We start from the raw sequence: 14,972 nt of genomic DNA on the forward strand, positions 1-14,972 counted from the left end.
CTCTGTGTGGGCTGAGTAACTTCACATCCAGTATACACACTCATTTGCTCGTGTATGTAACAATTCTGCAACAGCCATCCCACAATGCCTCATGCCAGCCTCTTGGCCGGGGGTTTCAGCTATGCTGGCTGAGGCTGAGCATAAGCTTCCATTAGAACACTTCACTGAAAAGTGCATTTCTGCCAGTTCAGGTTTTAAAGAGGAACAAACGCTACAGTCCCATTATATTGGTAGATCAAGTAGCTGTGAGGAAAGAGTGACCAGGCCACATACTGGGAAGCTCTGTGAAAGAAATGCTTACAGTCCGTTATTCAAGGACTTCCAGGTGGAATGGGCAGGATGAGAGGCAGTGCCACTACGGATACTGGAGTGACTCCATGGAACAAGAAGTATTTCAGTAAATGCTGGACTTAGTGAAGCCTGGTTTCTTGTATGCACTGGTTGAGTAGCTGTTTAACTGAATCATGCTGAGCATTCAGCTCAGCCATTATCAGACACCAGAAAATGAGAGAAAAATACTGGAAATGTATTTGCTGTGGGAAAAGATTCAGTTGAACCTTGTATTGTCTGAGATGCTGGAAAACCTAACAGGAGAATCCTTGGCTCACAAATACTTGGATAAAGAGAGTGTGATCTTTTGTAAGCTTTTTCTCCTCAAGAAGTCAGGCAAAAAAATCTGGAGCAACTGTTGAGACTGGCTCCTTCTGTAGGGAGCCTCATGTCATTCTTTCAAGGAGGGCAAACACTGCGCCATTGCAACTACGCAAGATAGGTGTTTCTAAGCTCCATAGAGAACAGGTGAAAGAAAAGGAAAAGAACCTCCTAACAAGGAAGGGGAAGGTCTAGGTAGATGTAATTCACATGTTAAGTTATTTAAGCTCTACCAAAAGAGGCAGAGTTGATTTTGCAAACAAAGTGAAGATAAGTCTGGTAGATGGCATTTTCCTTCCTCATGCAGCATATTCCTTTTGTACTTTACCTTCTACCAAACCAGGTTTGAAAATAACTCTCTGCATTGCTCATGCATATACAACAAATAATATAGGGGTGGAAGTGCTGTTTATTTTGCAGACACTCTGGGATTCTCTTTTTTTTTTTTTTTTAAGCTTTCGATTAATTCAGGTTCACAGAAGAATTGTCACATCATGGAGCAAAAGAAGCAGGCAAACATTACCCTACCAAGACTGCAGTTACCTGCCTGATTAATCATGAAGTTACCATCCTGTCTATAAACTCAACTTAATGACCTTACTCAGCAAAGAATTTGAACAAGACACAGAGGTCTGCAGTGAACGCTGCATGCTTATGGAGCAAGAACCAGGCATAAGTCTAAGACAAACTATGGTGACTGCAGCACTGCCATGCATTATGCCATTTTAAATAACACAATAGTTTGACTGCTTCTGGAGATGCTGTGCTCTGAGCTAGCAGTGAATCTCTGTAGGCACAGACATAACAGAAGAGCAACTCTATTCTCTTGTGCCTTTTTAGTCCTGTGTTTCAAACTAGTGAATGAGACCATTTAAGGAAGTCTAAGCAAAGTTTCAGACCAAGACAGGTCATTTTCAAGACCTTACAGGCAACTGGTAGCAGGAGAGTATGCAATCCTCACATCTCCAAATCAGCTTTCTAAATGGAACTTCTGAAACTCTAAATGTTAGATACCAAAGCCTCTAAAATAATTTTTGTGTTCCTGTGGGGTAAAACATACTGTGTAAATAAAAATGTCATTTAAAAGAAATTGGTTTCTTTGTAGATCCTTATTACACTCACACACCTCACAGTTTAATTTCAAAGAAACCCCTCTAAGCTAATTTTTGAGAATGTATGTTTATCTTTACTTTTTGGCTTTAAAAAACATTCTCTTAATCCAAAGTAGTAAAAATGAGTTACTGAAACTGCAGCTTCTCATCAGGTGTTTACTAATGCAAACATAAATAATCCATTCTCACAACACCTTACAATTCTGTTCTTGTAGAAAAACTGTAAATTATTTCTCACTGTTTTGTGCATTGACTAGTACTTGACAGCACTAAAAACGTATTTCAGTGAATGCCCAGTTTAAAGAACTTGGAGAACTCATCTCATGTGAAAGAAATACACTGTTTCCTTATCTTGAGAGTTCATTTAATCTTTTCAAAAAGGAAAACAAAAATAATGAATTATTATTTTATTTTCTGTTCTACCATGTGGGAAACTTGCCTGAAATTGGGTAACTCTGTTGTGTTTAGTGGCACATAAGCACCATCTTCTGGAAAAAAACTAGTATTTCTCAGTGATTATAGGCATAGAGGACATCCGATTTGCTTACTACTGAAAGTCTGCATTTGAATTTATTACTCTGTGATATTGTCAGGTTTTATACTTCAGCAAGATGAATAGCTTAAATACCTCAATATTATTAATCATAGTTTAGTAACTATTGGCTAATTACCTTAACTCACAAAGTAATAATAGCACTATTTTAATGCCAGTAAGCCTCATTAATAGACCAGGAGTCCTCTGCATGAATTTTTGTTAAAAATCTAACAATATAAAACAAGTGACAGTAGTCACTATCACACAAGAGGACATTGAGATACTGTTGGTCTGTATGATGAGCAAAGTACAAACTGAATTACCATGTTTTTTTAGATAGCCTAGTGAAGACTGGTTTAGAGTGTGATTTATAAGCATCAGGGATATTTCAGGAGAAGGTAGTTGATGGAATACTGAAGCAGTATCTCAGTAAAAACAGGAAAGCTTAGATAGAGCTGTGGGCCCAAAAGAGTCTTGGAGAAGGATAAAGAGTACAATGGCTTGTATTTTCTAGAGAAGAAGAAAAAATGTCAATGAAAAACTGCCCAGAAGATTGTTTCTGGTTCAAAATAACAAGCTGAAAAAAGTTTTCTTCTTCATACATATGAGCAGGACAACATATCATCTGTCAAAGGTAAAAAAAACCTAATAAAAAAGTGATAATAAAGCTTGAAGAATTTTGCTACGCAAGTGAATAGGGATCTTTGCATCTCAGAAAAAAAGTCTCAATTAAGCATAGTGTGAGACTGTGGAACCTTCTTGAACAAAGTGTGATAGTCTGGAGTGATGCCAAGGATACACACTAATTCAGGTGTGCTGAACTTGCCACCAGCCAGGGCCTAGGAAGACAGGAATGAATGGGCTTTTCAACCTCTTTTATGGTTCCATCCTAGGGAAGGAGCAAAACAACTGTACATTGTGTTGCTCCAGTCAGTACTTCTGTATGCAGATGGCAATTGCTTATGGGAGAAGTCTGTACTGAGCCTGATTTTCTAGATGATAAGGGAAGCAATTTCATGAACAGAAGAAGCTGCTCTTTCTGCACCACCAAATAATGCAACAGGGCGAAAAGGAAATGAGCTATATTATGCATGAAGACTGTTAGGTAAAGGCAGGCCCATGCGTTCCTGTAATTCATTTTCTAAGAAGCATCTGTCTCAGGGCAAGAAAAAATAATAAACTGATAATTATTAATATCATAAAAATGCTATGCTTTGTATGTCATGTCTTTGAACACTGGCAAGTCAAAACAGACTTCAGAAACTTCAACAAACGGCTATACAACAGGGAGTAGTTTTTAAAGGCACCAGCCATGAGAGAACTGGGCGACTTGTCAGACTTCAGATTATAATGATAGACAGCATTTTATTAGAAAGTGTTCAGTTTATTTTTTCAGATATTCTTACAGAAAGCAGATGTTGTTTTTTCAGTTAATGCTTTGCAGGTGGTAATAATTCTACAGGCTTTGAAAAAAAACATACCAGAGAAAGTAGACCCTCCTTTTCCAAGTGTTCCAATAGGGAAACATGACAGAAAGCCTCTGCATCAGTTCAGAGTGCAAATGAATCAGTCATTGGAATTTTCTGTAGATTTTCACATTATGCTTTATTAATATACAAGCCTGTTTTGAGGAATTTATGACATGAACTAAATGACTGAATCATTGAATAAAGGTTGGAAAGTACCTCTGGAGGTTGCCTCGTCCTACCTCCCTGCTCAGAGGGTAGCTAGAGTAGGCTGCCCAGGACAGGATCCATTTGGGATTTGAATATTGCCAAGGATAGAGACTCTACAACTTCTCTGGGTTGTTCTGGTGTCCAGTCACCCTTACAATAGAAGGTTTATTTTCTGTTTAAAGAGCATTTCTTGTATTTTAGTTTCTTCCTATTGGGTCTCATCCTGTCAGTGGGCACATATCTGACTCCATCTACTTTAGTCTGTCATTGCCACCCCCTGATAATTAGACCCATTGATAACAGCCCCCTGAGCTTTCTCTTCTCCAGCTGGGCTGAACAGTCCCAGCTGTCTCAGGCCATCCTTGCATTCAGACACTCCAGTCCCTTAGTTGTCTTTGTGGCTCCTCAGTGGACTCACTCCAGTAGTGGTACCCTTTACCTGCTGCTTTATTTCTTCATTAGGACAATTTATTCCTTACCACATGGCTAACCAAGTACTGCCATTTCTGTTAGAGAATGGAAATATGCTCCTCTATCTCCTATTAACAGAACTAAAACCAGGCAGAAGGTTAAATTTTTCAAGTTTGATAGTTACCTATTTCACTTCAAAATTTGATTGAGAGCTCATTTGGTCTATTTATGTCCTGATTGTGTGTGTTGGGTGTAATTGTTGCATAATTCTAATTTCCTTCAGGCTAAATTACAGACATCTTGTGTCTTACTTTGCTCTTCTTCACATACAGGTGTATGTCATCTGGGATGACAAGTTATGTCACAGATGCATGAGACCACAAAAGGAACACCACCACTCTTTGTGTACCATTTTAATTTCTTCCCCAGAAGCATGATTTTTCATTCAGTGATGGCAGCTTCATGGGATTTTGTATACTTTTTTCTTTTGAACCCCGCTTTGATTATAGTAAGTTTTCTATATTTTAGGCTTCATTTAAACTGTAAGGTGAAAAACCAGATTTCATTAGTGTTGTCCTTGATTTAACAATACTAAGGACAGATAAGGTCTGACTCTTCATCATTAATGAATAGCTTATTTATCGGTTTAATATTGTCTTCATTGGCCATCAGTGGCTTCAGTACATCTGCATAAATGGCATTGAAAGTCACAGAAACATAGAATGGTATGGTTTGGAAGGGGCCTTAGAATCATCTCATTCCAACACCCCTGCCATGGGCAGGGACACCTTCCACTAGACCGTGTTGCTCAAAGCCCTGTCCAGCCTGACCTTGAAAACTGACAGGGATGGAGCAGCCACAACATCTCTATTGAGCAGCCTGTGCCAGTGGCTCACCACCCTCACAGGGAAAAACTTCTTCTTAATATTTGATCTAAATCTGGAATCAAAATCAGTGTAATACCATTTTATTATTTTTCATAGGTGCAAGATCTTGGTTTTCAAAGAGCTTTTGTACGCATACTAGCAGTAACATGAAACAATTTACAGAAGTATTTGAACTTTTGAATTTTACGCCACATGCTTATGTGGGCTATGACCCCACCAGACTAATTTCTTGGATTTTCAATCCCTTAGACAGACTTCACTAAATCAAAGCACCTAAACATTATGTGAAATGAACTATTACAAAGAGAAAACCAAAATTTAAAAAAATACAAATGTATTACATTTAATAGTCTCAGCCTACTTTACAATTTACACTCTGCTCTGTAATGACACTTTAATTCATGTTTCCTCTCAGAATAGTTCTATATACACTCCTGTAAATCTGGCTAGACATAGAAGCCACCAAAGATAATTATTAACCATTACTAACTATAAAGTGATACAGACAGCTCAGATGGGAGTTTTAAAATGAATCACTCATTCATTTGACTGTGCTGTTACTGATACTATCAGTAAAATCCTTTTGTTGCAAGATGAATAGGGCTAGATTAATATTAAAAGTTTTCTAAATCTCTCTCCTTTTTCATGTTTTACACTATTAGCATATCTTAGGGAATTCTCAGTATGTGACAAATAGAATAGTTCAAATTGGAAGGGATTTACAGTGATCATCTAGTCTGGTGGCCTGACCACTTAAGGGCTGACCAAAAGTTAAAGCCTGTTGTTAAGGGCATTGTCCAAATGTCTCTTAAATGCTGACAGGCTTGGGGCTTCGACCACCTCACTATGAAGCCAGACCCAGTATTTGACCTCCCTCTTGGTAAAAAAATGCTTCCTAGTGTCCAGTTTAAACCTCTCCTGGTGCAGCTTTGATCTATTCTCTTATGTCCTGTTGCTGGGTACCAGGGAGCAGAGCTCAGCACCTCCCTCTCCACTTCCCCTCCTCAGGAAGCTGTAGGAGATCAAGGAGGTCACCCATCAGCCTCCTTCTCTCCAAACTAGACAAGCCCAGAGCCCTCAGCCACCCCTCACAGGACATTTCCTTCCAGTTCTGTCACCAGCTGAGTTGCCTCCTCTGGACACATTCAAGGACCTTCACATCTTTCTTAAATGGTGGGTCCCAGCACTGCCCACAGCGCTCCAGGTGAGGCTGCATCAATGCTGAATACAGTGGGAGAATCACCCCTGCTGACCGGCTGGTGATGCTGTGTCAGATGTACCGGAGGGCAGGATTTGCCCTCTTGGGGCACGCTGCTGGTTCACACAGAGCCTGCTGCTGACCAACACCTCCAGATTCCTTCCTGCAGGGTTGCTCTCCAGCCACTCCTCTTCCAGTCTATACTTGTGGCTGGCATTAGTCAGTCGTATGTGCAGAATCTTTTAGACTTGCTAAATTTCACCGCATTAATGGTTGCCCAATGCTCAATCTCTGTAGATCACTCTGCAAGGCCTCCTGTCCCTTGAGAGAGTAAACATTTAGAATCTGCAGCAAACGTGCTAATGGTGCATTTGACTCCTGCATCCACATCAGTGATAAATATATTGAACAGAACTGGCCCTTAGAACTGAAGCCTGAGGATCACCACTGGTGACCCATCGCCAGTCAGATGTAGCCCCATTCACTACAATTGTTTGAGCTCTGCTGTTCAGTCACTTATGTCACAAATGTCTTGGTTTCACAAATGTCTTGGTTTCACAGTTTTTACATGTTGATAACAGGTTATTGTTAAACGTGGTGTTGTATGCTTAGTGTCAGGAACATTTATTTATAAAGCTAGGACATCCCAAAGGTTTGTCTCATCTCAGAGTCTGCCTCCAACTGTCACTCCCAAGCAGTTGCTTAGGAAAGACTCAATGGGAGAAAGCATAACTTTTGCTTAGGCATCATCTGTCTAAATGTTTTTCAAAAGATGCAGAGCTTCACCACTCATTGGATTCATTGCATTTTGTCAATTTTCTTTTGAATCCCTTAAAATATGGACCGCCACAATACTTTACAGCAAGAAATACCTCAGTGAAGTACCTCTGAAATACCTCAGTGAAGCTGAAAAAAATACCTTCTCTTGCTATTACCAAATCTGCTGACGGATGAAATCATTGGTGCCCTCTAGTGTTTAAAGAGAGTTTATTAAGCCAGGTCATAGACTACCCTGTCAGTGTGAGTCACATTGGATCTTGCCAAAGCAAGTGAGAAAATCAGAGGCATCGAGATTGGAGACAGCCTGGGCTGAGTGATCATGTTCTAGTGGAGTGTGCAGTCCTGAGGGACATGGGACAGGCAAAGAGTAAAATCTGGACCCTGAATTTTTGGAAAGTAATCTTCCAGCTGTTGAAGGAGTTAGTCAACAGAACCCCCTGGGAAACGGCCCTCAGAACAGGCAAAGCTGACAGATCTTCAAGGATTCATATAGTTGGAGCTGCACTGGACAAGGGATGCAAAAAATAGTAAGAAGGACTTCTGCAGGCATGTGAACCAGAAAAGGAAGATCAAAGAAAGTGAACCCCCCTTGATGAGCACAACTGGCAAACTGGTAATAACGGACAAAGAGAAGGCTGAGAAAACCAACAGTGGTTTTGCCTGAGTCTTCACTGGCAGCCTCTCCTCCCACATTTCTTGAGTGGATGGACCTCAAGGCAGAGACAGGGGATGCAAAGTCCCTACAAGTATAATGGGAGAAGGACTTGGGGGTGTTGGTTGATGAGAAATTTAACATGAGCTGGCGGTGTGCACTTGCAGCCCAGAAGCCTGTATCCTGGGCTGCATCAAAAGGAGCGTGATCAGCAGGTCGAAGGAGGTGATCCTGCCCCTCTACTCTGCTCTTGTGAGACCTCATTTGGAGTATTGTGTGCAGTTCTGGTGTCCTCAACATAAAAAGGAAATGGAGCTCTCCAAAGGAGGGCCACGAGGATGATCAGGGTGTTGGAGCACCTTTTGTATGAAGACAGGCTGAGGAAGTTGGGGCTGTTCAGCCTGGAGAAGAGAAGGCTGCGTGGAGACCTCAGAGCAGCCTTCCAGTATCTGAAGGGGGCCTATAGGGATGCTGGGGAGGGACTCTTCATCAGGGACTGTAGTGATAGGACAAGGTGTAACGGTTTCAGACTTAGACAGGGGGAAGTTTAGGTTAGATATAATGATGAGGTTCTTCACTGTGAGGGTGGTGAGGCAGTGGAATGGGTTACCCAAGGAAGATGTGAATGTTCCATCCCTGGCACTGTTCAAGGCCAGGTTAGATGGAGCCTTGGGTGACAAAGATTATTTTGTGGTGTCCTGGCTCATGGCAGGAGGGTTTGAACTAGATGATCTTAAGGTCTTTTCCAGCCATAAATATGCTATTATTTTATTCTATGATTCTAAGATCAGGTTCAAAACCTTATTAGGAAACTGGATGTACACAAGTCTCTGAGACCTGACAAGATGCATCCCAGAGTGCTGAGGGAACTGGCAGCTGTATTTGCCAAGCCATTATCCACCACATCTGAAAAGTGATGACAGTCAGCTGAGGTCCATGGAAATTGAGAAACAGGAGAAGTTGCACCCATGTTTTATAAAAAGTAGAAAGGTGGTCCTTTAATTTACTGAATAATAATACCAACAACAATAATAATAACAACAACAACAACAATAGCAATAACAATAATAATAATAGGGCCAGATCACAGATCTCTTGGGGACTGGCCCAAGCCCCAGGTGCCAGCCTGGCTGTGTGTTGTCCAGCCTCCGAGCCCCCTTCCCAGTGTCACTGACGGCGGGGTGGCTGCACGGTAGGCTTTGTGGTGTCCCGGTTGCCTGAACCAGACAGTGTGGGTAAAAACACAGGGGAAGTTTAAATTGGATATAAGGAGGAAATTCTTTCCTGTGAGGGTGGTGAGGCACTGGAATGGGTTGCCCAGGGAGGTTGTGAATGCTCCATCCCTGGCAGTGTTCAAGACCAGGCTGGATGAGGCCTTGGGTGATATGGTTTAGTGTGAGGTGTCCCTGCCCATGGCAGGGGGGTTGGAAGTTGATGATCTTAAGGTCCTTTCCAACCTTAACTATTCTATGATTCTATGACTCTAAATCCTCCAGTGGCTCTGGGGTCTGGCACTGGGAGCTGCAGTGAATGAACAACTCCCCAAGCACAACCTCAGCTCTAGCAACAGCCTCACTCAACACTCCAGCCTCACAGACTCACTCAGCTGGAGTGCAGGCACAGCCGATGGGTGAGATGCAGCCCCCTCCTCTAAGCCACAAGGGACAGGAGTTTGCAATCTATCATTCGGGGACATCCTGTTCTGTTGCTTGGAATGTCACAGTCCATCCTTTGGTGACATCAGAACCTGTCACTCAGTAACACCAGTATGCATTGCTTGGTTGGGCGTTCACACATGTCTGGTCGCATCCAGAGAGTAGCAGTCATAGCTTAATGTCTGGATGGAGATGAGTGATACATGTCACTCAGAGGTCTGTACTGGGACCAGTACTGTTTAGTAACTTCATGAATGACAGTGTAATAGAGTGCACACTCAGCAAGTTTGCAGGTGACACCAAGCTGAGTGGTGTGTTGACATGCCCAAAGTATGGGATGATGTTCAGAGGGACCTGGGCAGGCTTGAGAAATGGGCCCATGTGAACATCATGAGGTTCAGCAAGGCCAGTGCAGGGTCCTACACCTGGGTCAGGGCAATCCCAAGTACAGACAGGCTGGGAGGAGAATGGATTGAGAGCATCCCTAAGAAGACTTGGGGTAGCTGGTTTATAAGAAACTAAACATGAGCTGACAGTGTGCACTTGCAGCCCAGAAACCAACATGCTGGGCTGCATCAGAAGAACCGTAGCAAACAGGTTCAGTAAAGTGATTCTTTGTCTCTGCTCTCATGAGACCCCACCTGCAGTACTGCATTCAGCTCTGGGACTCTCAACATAAGAAGGACATGGATCTGTTGGAGCAAGTCCAGAGGAGGGCCACAAAGATGATCAGAGGGCTGGAGCATGTCTCCTCTGAGGACAGGCTGAGAGAAGTTGGGGTTGTTCAGCCTGGAGAAGAGAAGGCTCTGAGGAAACCTTAGGCAGCTTCTACTGCCAAAAGGGGGCTTATAAGAAAGAATGGGGCAGACTTCTTTGCAGGGCCTGTTGTGATAGAACAGGGGTAGTGGTTTTAAACAAAAAGAGGGTAGATTCAGACTATGTAGAAGAAATTTTTACGATGAGAGTGGTGAAGCACTGGCACAGGTTGCCCAAGAGGTGGTAGATGCCCCATCCCTGGAAACATTCAAGGTCAGTCTGGTCAGAACTCTGATCAGCATCATCTAATTCAAGATGTTCCTGCTTATTGCAGGGGGTTGGTCTAGATGGCCTTTAAAGTGTCGCTTCCAACCCAAACCATTCTATGATTCTATGATTCTGTTTTCTACTTACTTTCAGTCAAATCACAATTTTGAGTCTCCTCTGAGATATTTCTCTTTTACACTGAATAGTCGTACTCTGCTCAGGTCTGCTTCATGTGGAAACTATCTCCCACCATCTTTGTCACTCATTTCTTTTCATCTTTTCTGTTTCTAGAATATTCTCCTTAGCACTGAAAAAGGAACTGCGAGCAGTATTCCGGATTCATTAATAAAACAGATTTATAAAGTGGCAAAACCATCTATGTTTTCTTTATAGCTTTCCTAGTAATTCAGAGCATTGTGTAATGTTCCAGTTCCCACTGAATTAATGCTTTCAGACATTGACTAAGATTTTATTCCCCGAGTGACAAAAACTCAAGTAAGCTCATATTTGTACATTTACTTAGTGACTTCTTTTCCTGTTAACCCTTACCTATCTTGCAGTTGTCCTTTCACCACTTGAACGTGCACTTCTGCAGGTCTTTTGCAGGCAGCTTTGCTCAACTGTTCTGAGTAACAGTGCTGCTCATGTTGCTACTTCACTGTGCAAGAGTTTTTCCAAATCACAAATAAACTGGACATGTCAGATTTTAGTACTGAGTACTTCTAGCCAATTTCTTTCCAAGTATTCTTAACTTTCCTCTTGTATCCTCTACCCAGTTGCTAGTTCTGAAGCAGAGGAATTGCTGTTTTAGAGACAGAACAACAGTTCTTGTCCCCAGATCTTACAGTTTTTTCCCATGTATATAATTAAGCACTGGCTGTACAGAATTAAAAAAAAAGGCAAACAGTTACCTTCAGTAATAAATAAAGATGAATGTATGGGTGACAAAGGCTGGAGAATACTGCAGAAAGTACAATGTGTCAGTATGAGAAAACTATACAACATTCTAAAATACGATCATGCAGTTTGTTCTTAAGCAAAAGTCCCTCAGGTTTTAGTGGATCTGTGTGCATTGTGACCCCAGAAAACTCAGGAAGACTAAAACCAAAAACTGGACAGAAGGTTGAAAGGAGAAATAATGTCACACAGCATTCCAGTGTGTTTATGAAGGCATCACACACACACACACCCCTTACCATGGGTATGCCTCATTCTTCTGCCAATAAAGCATGCAGTGGAAATTTCCACTGCAAGTTACAGCACATTTCCACCCTTTAACCCTACATATACTGAAGTTTTGCAATTCTTTATGGTAGTTGAAATGTGTAACCTTTACTACTAAAGATAACTGATCTGCTTTTTTTTTTTTTTAACATAATCTAATCTAATCTTTCTTGTTCAATCAAAAAAATGTTCTAATGAGAAATATGTAGATATAATAATTCAAATGATGACCAGCCATCTTACCAAAATGTTATTTAGGTCAGCATTTTTACAGATAAAACATGTACGGCAAATACGAATATTTTTAGATTTTAATATTTAATATTTGTTAATGTGTAATAAGTTGTTTATTCATAGCAAATTATTTCCATTATAACCATGCTGATCAGCAGGACGTTTTGTGAACAAAAGCCAGCTCCATTGCTGTAGTTGATGGGCAAACAGGTGCTCAGTACTGCCACCTAAATGCATGCCCGTTAGCCTAAATGTCCATTTTTAAACCACTGAATATGATAAATTTCTTATCCTAAAAGGGTTGTTATTTAAAACAGATAGAATTAAAAGAACATAGTAGATAAGTACAGAAGAGGTAAAGAGAAGTAATCAGGAAAAGAGCAGAAAGAATTCGAGGAAAATGAGAAAGAAGAAAATAGAAGAACTAGAAATTAGAATGGTAAGGAAAATAAGGAGGTCCTGGAGTTGTTAAAAAGTAATAAAAAATGATGTATAGGTTGGACCTGTGAGACAAGGGAAAAGGAAGGAGCACTTGTTTTCAAGCTACCATGGACAGAATGATAAAACATCCCATGATTCCTTCACAGTTGTTTGGGAATTTTTTCCCACTGTTTTGCTAGGAAGACTTATGGGCCAGATAAACTCTTGTCACACCCCATTCTGAGAAGCTTTCATGTGATGGTTTTGACTGCACTGTGACTTCCCTTGCTGCCTTCATTTACAATGCCACATGAACACAAAACATGGCAAGGGAGAAAGGAGAAGGTGGCAAGGGAGGTAGTGCAGGGCCTTATTGTTCCCAAATGAGTTTTTTCCTGCGAATCTTTGATACAGGTTTAATTCAGTTCAGATCAGAGGTGTGAATAACTAACAAACATTCGTAAGCTGCCTGTTCCACAGATGTAACTAATTTGTCTTCATCTGGACACTAGTGGTAGATTACATACGACTCTGTCCAGTGTTACGCATTCAGTGCTTTGTATTTGAGAACATCTGCAGTTTTGCTGGGGGTATGATCACAATTTTGATTGAACTTTGTAAACCTTCCACATTTCAGCTTTTCTGGTTTTGTGCAAACTCAGATTGATATTTCTTCTTCCCACTCTCATGTTTTTAAGCCATTCATTGCTGCTTCTACTCCTTTAGCATACCTTTTCCCTACCATTCTCAATTGCATACCTTTAGAGTAAACCTCAGTTACACTGTGCATTACGTACTGCAACATCTTTTTCTTCAGCTGATCCTTTAAAAATGCTGTCAGTGAAAGCCATGTTCCTGTCCCTCTATTTGACCGTGGTCTTCCCATATTTGCAAACTGTCCATTGGCTGTCTCATTAAAGATTCTTGTCCTTCATAACTTTTTATAATTAATATTTTTTTCTAGCATGCAGAGATTTCACTGTTTCCTCATGTCAGGAACAACTCTGAAGCACAAGGATGATTTTCATTAGACGGTTTGATTTATAGGTTATAAGATGAGAAGGTGCCCATTTTAGTAATGTAGTTTGTCTTAAATTGCATGCTGTTAGAGTATATCCATTTTAGTAAGTGACCTCATTCTGTACCAGTGACCCATCTCAACCATTGCCTACCAGTCCTCCAGACTATGTCATCTATAGGTTTTAGCAATGATAATTTAACCTTTTCTTCCATGTAACTGATAATAGCAGTAAACAGTTAACAGGGAAAGAAATTATCCATATTAAACATCACATTGTTAAAATTAAACAGTTCTTAACGTTTGCAATACTCCTAGTTTTCTGTTCGTGAACATGCTGTACAGTACACAGTCAGCTGTCATAGAGAAGTATCAGGAAGAGTACTCCAATCTTGGAGTCTTAGCCAAAAAAAGGCCAGTTGGGTTTTCAGGCTGTATTTTCATAATGTTTCTATTGATGCACCATTCTATATTAATTAAGTTGTATCACTGATTGACTTTGTTACAATCAGTCTCAAGCTGATAGGTATGAAATTACCTGGACGGCTTACCTTTTAAGTACATGTGCTACATGAACTTATTTTTACAGTTTTCTGGAACTTTTCCAGTGTTCCAACAATTACAGAAAATCAGCAGTTACCGTTCAGGTAACTCTGAACTCTCCAGCTCTGTAAAACTTTTAAATGCAAATTACATTGACCTGCTGATATAATTTTTTGTTTCCTTAGTATTTGTATGATATCCTTGCTTAGTTTTCACATGGAAGTCGTATAATTATGTTCCTGGAGTATATAATAATCTGCTTTTTTACTCTGCAGATACAGGCCAGAAATAAATAATAACTGCTGCCTTTTACTAACATTCTATCGTATCTGTGTGGCCAAAGTCTATATGCAATATTAGGTACCTATTCATTACTCCTCATGTATGAAAAATCTCGTTATTATCCTCACCCTTATGGACCCTACTTTTCTCCTTAAAGCTTCTTTACCAGTTTTCTGAAGTTTCCAGATTTTATTTTGCCTGCTGACAGTTTCCTACTTCTTCCATTCATATATATATATATATATTTATGTATAGATACAGAGTGCATACAGATCTTTGCTGCTGTTACTTTTATCTGAAAATGTCTTTGTTTTCCAGATTTATCTTGATAGCCTTAAAATCTTTTCTACTGCCATTCACATTTTTCTCCCAGGCACCTGATTCACTGAATTTTAGCACTACAAAATTAGCCTGTGAAAAATGCTGATAGATGTATAAATACATGCATGTGTATTAGTAGCTTCACTTTTCTTCTATTCACCTGTTAAAATCTGATAAAATTAGCATTCCTTGCACTTAGCTACTGATATTTTTTCTTTAAATGGCCAGGTCTTCTTTATTTGTACACACTGCCCATATTAGATTTACAAAATTGTTACTGATAATGATTGTTACTAATAATTACTCTTATCACTATTTTCTCCGAATCATCAGTGATAATTAGAAATTTA

At 40.4% G+C, this 14,972-nt stretch overlaps 1 long non-coding RNA gene across 1 annotated transcript in view; it reads left to right on the forward strand.

Moving 5' to 3' along the window:
* The window catches only part of LOC133277561 (uncharacterized), a 19,592-nt gene continuing 4,620 nt past the window's right edge, over positions 1–14,972 (forward strand). Inside the window, exon 1 of the long non-coding RNA XR_009746247.1 lies at positions 1–2,932. This is a non-coding gene — a long non-coding RNA (uncharacterized LOC133277561). The remainder of the gene's footprint in view (positions 2,933–14,972) is intronic.

The sequence above is a fragment of the Pezoporus flaviventris genome, unplaced genomic scaffold (genome assembly GCF_033815535.1).
Source record: "Pezoporus flaviventris isolate CSIRO_AGI_PZ_B2104156 unplaced genomic scaffold, CSIRO_AGI_Pfla_v1 ptg000057l, whole genome shotgun sequence".
Classification (NCBI taxonomy): domain Eukaryota; kingdom Metazoa; phylum Chordata; class Aves; order Psittaciformes; family Psittacidae; genus Pezoporus; species Pezoporus flaviventris.